General features: G+C 40.3%; 1 long non-coding RNA gene across 3 annotated transcripts in view; it reads right to left on the bottom strand.

The window, feature by feature from the left end:
- LOC102486141 (uncharacterized) overlaps positions 1-10,000 on the bottom strand; it is a 491,111-nt gene that overhangs the window by 56,076 nt on the left and 425,035 nt on the right. The window contains exon 1 of one of the 3 annotated variants that reach the window (XR_334384.2): positions 539-816. The exons of the other annotated variants lie outside the window; for them this stretch is intronic. This is a non-coding gene — a long non-coding RNA (uncharacterized LOC102486141). Of the gene's footprint in view, positions 1-538; positions 817-10,000 lie in introns of those variants that run through there. 3 annotated transcript variants of the gene reach the window in all.

Below are 10,000 nucleotides of genomic sequence, written 5' to 3'. Positions count from 1 at the left end.
GGCAAGTTTAACAAATCCCTCGGGTGATTCTGATATTGCACAGCAGAAGTTTTAGAACAGGATAAAACTAGAAATTTATGTAATGATTTAGTGAGAAAGCTAGAAATTGCTGCAGATTATAAAACTATTATTGTCAAATGAATGTCTAAAAACTTAAGCATGCCACATGTGCAAGCTTTACAATGATCTGAAGTTGTTACTTAACGTATACGATTGCAACTTTTTTTTTGTTAGTTCATCCGAGATGAAAAGATCTAATAATTTAAGAATACATTTCTGAGATCACCTACTCGCTTCGTATTAGTCAGTAGAATTGCTGGGTCAATTGTCTATGGATTGGGCAAAAGAAGCCCACTGGTGGTCGCCAAAACAGTTCCGACTCACTGAGAACAAGGCAGTGGCAGTACAGACCGGTGGTCATGGCTGCCTCCAAGAGGAGATTCTTCTGCACAAATGGTGCCAGAGAATAAGAGAAAATCATTTTTCCTGCCATTCGGCGCCTATAAACATGGACTAGGAATCGGGTAATGGAACTTACTGTATGCCTGCTTCTTGCTGCACCTTGTTATGTGAGCTTTGCCCATCGTCCTCGGTGCACATGAATGCCTGGTCACGGTAGGACTCACTGGCTTCTCTCTTCTTCATTGCTGCTCCTGGTCAAGTAAGCCAGGCAACCACTGTTTGACCAGAGCACTGACATCCCAAGTTATGACCCAGTTCCATCAGGGAGCCAGTTCACTCTGTAATGACTTCTATGTCTATGTTCAAGAATTCCTGGAGTCCTTTAATGTCTTAATTCAATGCTTAATTATTTTAAAATTTCTGAATCGTACTTCATTAAGTTTGCTAAAAAAAAAAAATAGTAATCTATCTCTGAGAATTTAAAGAGGAAAAGTTCCACTTGGCACATGGGATTTGGGGTGAGTCAGTAAGGAATGGCTGGCTTCACAGGCTGACTTGACTCCAATAGAGTTTTCCAAGATCTGGAGCAAGGATGGGCAAGCTATGGCCAGGGGGGTAATTTGTCCCTGAGACAAATAAAAACAAAAACAAAAAACAAATAATGAGTTTTACATTTTTTAATAATTGCAATAAAGAATATATATCCCACAGAATCTAAAACATTTACAACTTGGTCCTTTTCAGAAAAAGTTTACTAATCTCTGCCCAAGAGTAGTGTTTTCGAACTTTAGAATGAGAGAGGACAGCCTATTTCTTCCTCTGTGAGAATGACTTCAGAAAGTTCTGGGGTAATGGTAGAGGCACAATCTGAGTATTTTTTTTTATTTTTTTAAGCATGGTCTCATATTTGGGTGGAATTGAGATAATTACTAACCGAGTGTGAAAATGAAAACTAACAATAGAAGCAAAGTTAAGTTCGTCTCAGGAACTCGTTTTGGTGATGGCTACCCTGGCAGGAGCAGCCAGCACAGCCACAGTTTTCAAGAGGGCGTTGAGAATCATGAAACCGCCACATTTCCATGACATTAAGGCATAAGTGCCTGTTGGGTTATATTTAACTCATAATGGATCAATATCTAAAGCCAATTTAAAAAAAGGCTCACAACGTTCAGTTGCATTGGTACTAACCCTAAGGACATTCTAGAAGTAACTTTCATGAGGACTCCCCATAGTTTTAAGATTTTTTTCTTTCAATAGCATTTTTTTCTTAATTTTATTTATTGTTATTTTTAAATGTGCTATAGGGCATGTGTACTTACCAGAGAGGGACAGAGAGAGAAAGTGAGAAAGCAAGCCATCCGGTCGGCCGTGTGGGAGTCCAGCCTTAACCACCACAGCACCCGCATTTCTAATTTATTTAAAAATTTCAAAGCAAAAAGCGTCTTACAAAATGTCTAGGAAAATATGCAGTGTTTAATAATAAATTATATTACCCTCATTTGGTAAACACTGATGCATTTCTAAGACATCAAGATGTCAGGGTTCACCACTAGATATTCCAATTCTTTTGTTCACGGGGAGCCTCCTGTCCATGGGCAAGTTTAACAAATCCCTCGGGTGATTCTGATATTGCACAGCAGAAGTTTTAGAACAGGATAAAACTAGAAATTTATGTAATGATTTAGTGAGAAAGCTAGAAATTGCTGCAGATTATAAAACTATTATTGTCAAATGAATGTCTAAAAACTTAAGCATGCCACATGTGCAAGCTTTACAATGATCTGAAGTTGTTACTTAACGTATACGATTGCAACTTTTTTTTTGTTAGTTCATCCGAGATGAAAAGATCTAATAATTTAAGAATACATTTCTGAGATCACCTACTCGCTTCGTATTAGTCAGTAGAATTGCTGGGTCAATTGTCTATGGATTGGGCAAAAGAAGCCCACTGGTGGTCGCCAAAACAGTTCCGACTCACTGAGAACAAGGCAGTGGCAGTACAGACCGGTGGTCATGGCTGCCTCCAAGAGGAGATTCTTCTGCACAAATGGTGCCAGAGAATAAGAGAAAATCATTTTTCCTGCCATTCGGCGCCTATAAACATGGACTAGGAATCGGGTAATGGAACTTACTGTATGCCTGCTTCTTGCTGCACCTTGTTATGTGAGCTTTGCCCATCGTCCTCGGTGCACATGAATGCCTGGTCACGGTAGGACTCACTGGCTTCTCTCTTCTTCATTGCTGCTCCTGGTCAAGTAAGCCAGGCAACCACTGTTTGACCAGAGCACTGACATCCCAAGTTATGACCCAGTTCCATCAGGGAGCCAGTTCACTCTGTAATGACTTCTATGTCTATGTTCAAGAATTCCTGGAGTCCTTTAATGTCTTAATTCAATGCTTAATTATTTTAAAATTTCTGAATCGTACTTCATTAAGTTTGCTAAAAAAAAAAAATAGTAATCTATCTCTGAGAATTTAAAGAGGAAAAGTTCCACTTGGCACATGGGATTTGGGGTGAGTCAGTAAGGAATGGCTGGCTTCACAGGCTGACTTGACTCCAATAGAGTTTTCCAAGATCTGGAGCAAGGATGGGCAAGCTATGGCCAGGGGGGTAATTTGTCCCTGAGACAAATAAAAACAAAAACAAAAAACAAATAATGAGTTTTACATTTTTTAATAATTGCAATAAAGAATATATATCCCACAGAATCTAAAACATTTACAACTTGGTCCTTTTCAGAAAAAGTTTACTAATCTCTGCCCAAGAGTAGTGTTTTCGAACTTTAGAAACACCTGGGGCATGCATGCGAGCCACTGAGATCTTGTTAAAATGTAAGTTCTACTCAGTAGGCCTATGTGCATTTCTAACAGGCTACCTGGTGATGCCACGGCTGCCACATCAGGCCACACTTTTTTTGTTTTGTTTTTAAAAATTTTCTTGCCATCAAGTATACGTGCTCCCTAGAGGGGGAGAGACAGAGAAGGAAAAGTGAGAATTCACCCCTGGAAGGGGATGACCACGCTGCAATCCCTTCTCCTTCACTCTCCTCTCAGGATTTTGGGCACACACACACACACACACACACACACACACCATGATTTTCAAGCTACTGAGTCTGGGACTTGAACTGCAGTCCACCACGTGGGAATCCAGCACTTTAACCACCATGCCACCTGCCAGTCCCCAGGCCACAATTTGAGAAGCAAGGCACAGAGCATGACCCTCACCAAAGGCTCCAAAGCTTGATGTCAGCCTAACCAATAGCAGATCTTTCAGAAATGGACTCACATTAGTTAAGTCCATAAAACAGATGCATACATTTAGAAATTTACTAATCCAGGATATTCTGTTCCTGTAGATATATCCAATATGTAGAATTAGAGCACAAGGTTATTCAATAAGAATGGAATTCTCTATCTTTTCTAGAGAGTCACAAGTTGCTGGTGGTGATTTTTTAGTGGAGGATCTGAGCGGGAGCCATTTTTGAAGACACTTGTCACTCAGAGGATATAGGTGTCTTTGTGGTCACATCTGAGCTTCAGCACTACCTCCTGAGACTTCCACAGGCCTTAGGGAGAGGGAAAAATAGTGGCAGATGCCCTTTGCATAACCAATCACAACTTGTAAAAGCTGATTTCCAGTGGCCATTCTGGGGTCCCGCCCCAGCCTCGGCACATTGTGCTCGCAGCAACTCCACTCCGCTTCTCCTTTATGTCACAAGGTGACGCCTTAGTCTTGGTTAGCTCTATTTTGCTATTGCAGGAAATTATGCCATGGTATTTTCAAGACTTTCCTGCAGGTTTCATTTTAAATATGTCATAACTATAAATCACGAGAGTAGCATTAAGAGGGAACTGGACTGGGGTCAGCAGGTGGTGTAGTGGTTAGGGTACTGGACTCCCACATGGCCGATTGTGGTTTGAGTCCCAGATCCAGAGCTTGAGACTCATGTTGGGTGCCTGTGTGTGCGTGCCCCAAATGCCAAGAGGGTGGAAAAGGATTGCGGCATGGCTATCACCCCCAGGGAGTGAGTTCTTAGTGTCTCTCTCTCTGTGTCTCTGGCAAGTACATGCTCCCTATAGTAAAAATCTCTCTAAAAAAAAAAAAAAAGAGAGAGAGAGAGAGAATTGGACTTGTGTCCTTGTACTAATTAATTTATTAGAAGGAAGATTTTGGATTACATGATCTCTACGACCCTTCAGTTTTAAAACACCTCAATGGAAATGTTTCTGTAAGATCCATATACAAATTTTTTTTTTTTTTTTTTTTTTACTGCAAATCCTGACAGGGTGAAGAAAAGGAGAAGGGATTGCAGCATAGCCACTCCCTCTGAGGGATGACTGGTGAGCAAATAAAAGCCCCAAATACATATTTTTAAAAATACCGTTAACGGAACGCTGGAGATGAAGGAAAAGCAGGGAATTAGGTGGAAATTCTAAAGAACGTGTTAGGCACTCAGGGTCTAGGGTTTGCTATGATCTGTTTATTGCTCCCACGGTCACTTCCCAGTAAGGTACAGGTTACCTTATTTCCCTTATACAGATGTATTATCAGTATCTTTCTCATATTGAGTCTTCCGTGCTCGGACTGGGACGTAGCTCTTGACAAGTGTGTTGCTTTGCAAATGAGTAGGGAGAAAATTTTCCCCCACGGTAATGGAACAAAAGTTAGCAGGTAGAAGGAAAGAGAAGTATTTGAAAGAGTATGTCCTGGGGATCTGAGGAGACTGGGAGACGGCACTAAGGAAAGGGGAGTGGGTGAAGTAACATCAAGAAGAACACAGAGTCTTCTAGAAGAAAGCCAGTGGTGTCAAAGGGAGGCAGAAAGAAGACTGAAGAGCCTTCAAGAAGGCCAGGTCTTCAGGAGCTGTTTGTGGGCACCCAACACTCACTTCAGGTGCCTTTGTCAGGTAGGTAGGTAGTTTCACTACTCCAGGTCTGTTTCTTTGTTGCCACTTCTCTGATACCTTTGGACCTCCATTTGGCTTTTATCCATTTTTCCTGGAGTTCTTGATTACATTTTTGTTCTCCATTTATTTAGTCAAACAAATCCCAAATCTTTGGGCTACTAGATATCTCATTCCATTTTTACCCCCTAGCATATGATACAAAGTGTCCATCCAATAGATGTTTGGATTAGACTACCGTGGAAGTAATCTCAAAGTACTTAACTCTAAAATAGCATAGCATCAGAAGGCTGAGAAGTTATAGCCCTGTGCAGTAACGCAGGACTTTGAGAAGTCAGTTGATTGGATATGGGGCATCTCCTGGAAAATTACTGCATGTAACTACATTCTGTAAAATAATTTTGCTTTTCTGGAAACCTTGAAGTAACTTGACTTTAAGTTTTCTGATGGTTCATTATATTTCTGATTATTAAAATAATCTCTAGTTCTATGATTAGGTTCTATCTAAAGTGTCAAGAACAGTTTTGCAATGAGACTGGAATGTCCTATTATTCGTAGCTTGTAGAAGCTGGTCCAGCTAAAATAATGTCAGCACCACACTTACATATGCTTTTGTGATTTAAGAAAAATCTGAAGAAAGATTTGTTTCCCCTTAATACATTTCCATGTACGTGCAATGTCTCTGCTCAGAAACTAAAGTGTAGCGGTGGGTAGTTCTGGGGAAGCCAAATATAGACCTGGTGCCAACAGATGCAAAAATGCCCTGGAAATCTCTGGCCCAGAAATAATAGCTTACCAACACACACACACACACACACGTGCACACGCACACACACCACACACACAGTGGTCGGACTCCTGAACGATACACAGCCGTCTGTATAGACAACGGTGCTGTTGGCCAAGCGTCCCGGAGGCAGGCCAACCTCCCATCCAGATGCCACTACCAGTAAGGAACCATTTGGCATCGATTTCTCTGGCTACCAATCTTCTCTCCCACTTTCTGGCATGAATCTTCCCAGGGACTGCTCAAGTAAATTAACACTCTGGAGAGTTTCGTGTCAGTGTGCTGCGGCAACACAGAGCATAGAGTGCCACAGAGCTCTTCATTCTACTCAGATGTTTTATCACTGTATTTCTGTTCTGTGTCAAAGAAGCCTGACTTCTGTGTATTTGCCCACAGATAAATAGAATCACTTTAGAAATTAAGAACAATATGCTTTTATTTCTGCATAGAGCTGTTTTTTAACTCAGAAATACCTTGAGAGTTTTTAAGAATAAACAATTTAAAACACATATGCAAAATTAATAAAAAAAAGAGAGAAGAAGAGGAAGAAGGAGAAGAAGAAAGGAAGAAAGAAAAGAGAAGATAAGAAAAGTAGACCGAGAAACACAACATACTGGTCTTTTCTTGAAAAGTGAAAAATACTGTTCATGTCTCTTCAGCCCTACCAAAAGTATGTGCTGGAAAATTGTCTATTCAGAAGACTCCAGAAAGAACTTTTTTTCCCCCAGTGAAAAATTGAATAGGTGATAATTTTCATGCAGTACTAACTTTCCAGAAAAAAAAAATCAACATGAACTGTTTTCTCACTTTATAACCTCATCAAATTTCAGTGACTGCCTAAGTGAGGTCATGCCTACCAACAGTGCCATCCCATACTCCCCAGTCTCTTTCACCAGAAGAGGCTTTTTTTTTTTATTTGCATTTCTTTGTTTCTTTTTAAAATTAATTTATTTACATTTAATCACATCTTTACAGTGTACAACATTTCTTTTTCCAGCACAAACACTATGCATGTCAGTCAAGCAAAGATATTACTCTTTAACTTATCAGCAAATAGCTTATTTTTTTTTGTCAATCTACTGTTTGTTTATCCCTTCCCTCACACAGCAAAGCCTGCAACCACACAGAACCTGCTGAAAGAGCTGGCTTCATTTTTGCAGTTACTTGATAAGAGCAAAGTTTTGAGATTTTTTTTTTTAATCAAAGGAAGAATTATCAGAGGATGGCATAATATTTGATGATTTCGATGAATGCAGAAAGATGCCATAAAACCACACATTTTAATTTGCAAAAATAAACAGTAAATTTAATTTAAATTTCTGTGCGGTCAAAACAACACATTAAATTGCTATTGCACGGAAAAGGAAAGGAAAAGCAAGAGGTCATTGCTTTTTTTGGCTCTGCAGACTAATTTTGTAAAAGTATGAAATGTGAACTGGGAGAAGCTTTTGGTGTCCTCCATGTTGTCTCCCCAGTTCGCCAACAAAAATACAATGAACCTTTGAGGCTGACTTGCTAGTATGTCAGTGGCAAAGTAAGTGATCTTAAATGTACACAAAGCAGTATTTTCCTTGGATATCTTTAATGGGGCTGCCCTATTTGCTTAACTTGAAGCAGAATCCATTGCTCTGAGCTATCTAAGTATTATGGATATTGATAAGTCATCCTCAGAGAGACATGAACTAAGAATCAAATGCTCATCGTCACATTTGGGAGAGAGAAGCATTTTTACAAGGATTAACACGTTAGTCAGAGTATGTAACTCTGTGTTGCATAAAGATTTCTTGTTGAGCCACACAACCCTAACAGGTAAAAATGACGCGACTAACACATTGGAGAGATGGCGTAATCATGGAAACGCATGCAGCTCAGGTACACTGTAGACATCGCTCCTTTTTAAACAAAGAGTGTCCATCTACTCACCAGAGTGGAGTGTAACTATTTGTTTCCCAATGGCACATTAATATTGACAAAATCTTCTCTTTTCCCATGGTGCAATTGTGATGAAATTATTACTAATTACATTGAAGCGATAGTTTGGTAACTGAAGTTTCTCGATAGCATGTCAAATACTTTGCTATATAGAAAGGCAGTAGCTGTTGGCGAGGCCTGCTGGCACAGGTGTTAAGGTATAGCAGGCAGTTCTAGAAACACATGGGATGCTCCTGGGTGTGGATCCTGGCTGCCCTGAACTTACCAGGTGTGCCCACAGGGTGCCTGGGCTCCTGGCTGGCCAGGAAGGCTTGGGGTGCGGGAGAGGATGGCTGCGTGGTGATACAATGTTAAGGGTGTTCCCCTTCCTTGAAGAAAATATACTTGAAAAAATGACAACAATTATACAAATATATAGGCAATGGCAATATTAGCTGTCTAATGTCTCATAAGGAATTTTTTTAACTCGCCAACTAAACGAAATCTGTTGTTTCTGCTTGGTATTTTCTTCTTGTGTGATTCCACATTGTGTAGGAAAATCAGCTGCTTTTTTTTACTTCCCATTTTAAAGGAAGAGAAAATGACTTATCCTTTTTCAGAAAGAGTAACTTCTGAAAAGGACATCTTTGTCTCCGTGAGCTGAGGTAAGAGGTTAAATTAACAGGAAGGTAGATGTTCCCTTTCTACTGATTGGGAGAAGAGGAAGCACCAGGCAGCACCCCCTCTTCCCTCTGCCCTGTCTTGATCTGCCTTGGAGCTCGGCCCTTCCTCTACTCGCCATGGACCATCTGTGTGCCTGCAAACATCTGGGGAGACATCCATAGATCCCACCACGCTGCAACAAGCTCCTGGTCCTTCCCAGCTGGATGGAAACTCCAAACTGCCAAGATTGCAAATAATCTTTTTTACAGACATGTGCTACCTGGAAGGCTTTCAGTAAATTTTATGTTTTCAGGGGCACTTTATAGACCTTTGGCAATTACTTGTGTATGCATGCTTATGCTTTTGTCGATTACTTATGATGGTATTTTCAAAGTATGTTCTATAAACACTAATTTTGAGAAATGCTAACTGTAATAATTTTAGTTAAATGTGTTGAGCACTAAGTCTGTGCCTTATATGCATTTTCTCATCCAATTCTCACAAGTCCTTAAAGTTTAATTAGCATTATTTCCACTTTACAGAGGAGGGAAGGGAGAGTTAGACAAATGATATGACAGCGGTTGAACCAGGGGCAATTTGAACTGGGCAGTGAGACTCCAGACAGTATGGTATAGCTGTTAGGTGAGAAGGGATTTGAAAAGGCAGAGTTGAAGCAAGTTAAACAAACTTCTTTCTTGTAGGATTTCTCAGAACCTTTAATGTGTCCATGAACATTGGCTCTCCAAGGTGGGATGTAATAGGCCACATTTCCCAAACCGACTCATCTCATTGATCTCTCATGTAATTAATGCTTCTCAGACAGCACTTTGGTAAATATTGACCTGGTATGTATTTTCAGAAGTAGAATTACTGGGTCAACCTAATTACATTTTCTGCTGATTGCCTTTAAAATTTTAAATGAGTCACTATTCTTCAAAAAATGAGAATCTTAGAGACTGATGACGGCCTCAAGAACAATGAAGCTGGGACCCCAGAAATACAGCAGGAGAAATGTAATAACCACGACAGAGCAGACAGAGTCACGGGCTGTAATTTGAATTTCCAGCTTTTGGAGATTCAATCTCCAGTCACCTTTCTGTAATGTTAATTTTTTTTTTCTATATGATACATGTGCTCAGCAGAGAAAAAGAGAGAAAGAAAGAGAGAAATCATCCCCCAACCCCTGGGAGGAGGGTGACAATGTGGCAATCCCTTTTCCTCTATTCTCCTCTCAGGATTTTGGGTGCGCACACACATATGCACCTGACATATTTTACAAGCTTCTGGGTCCAAGACTCAAACTGCACAATCAGCCACATGGGATCTAGCT

The sequence above is a fragment of the Tupaia chinensis genome, unplaced genomic scaffold, assembly GCF_000334495.1.
Source record: "Tupaia chinensis unplaced genomic scaffold, TupChi_1.0 Scaffold000212_1, whole genome shotgun sequence".
Lineage (NCBI taxonomy): Eukaryota > Metazoa > Chordata > Mammalia > Scandentia > Tupaiidae > Tupaia > Tupaia belangeri.
Note: the sequence above shows the minus strand (reverse complement) of the source record. Positions and strands in the feature narration are given on the sequence as shown.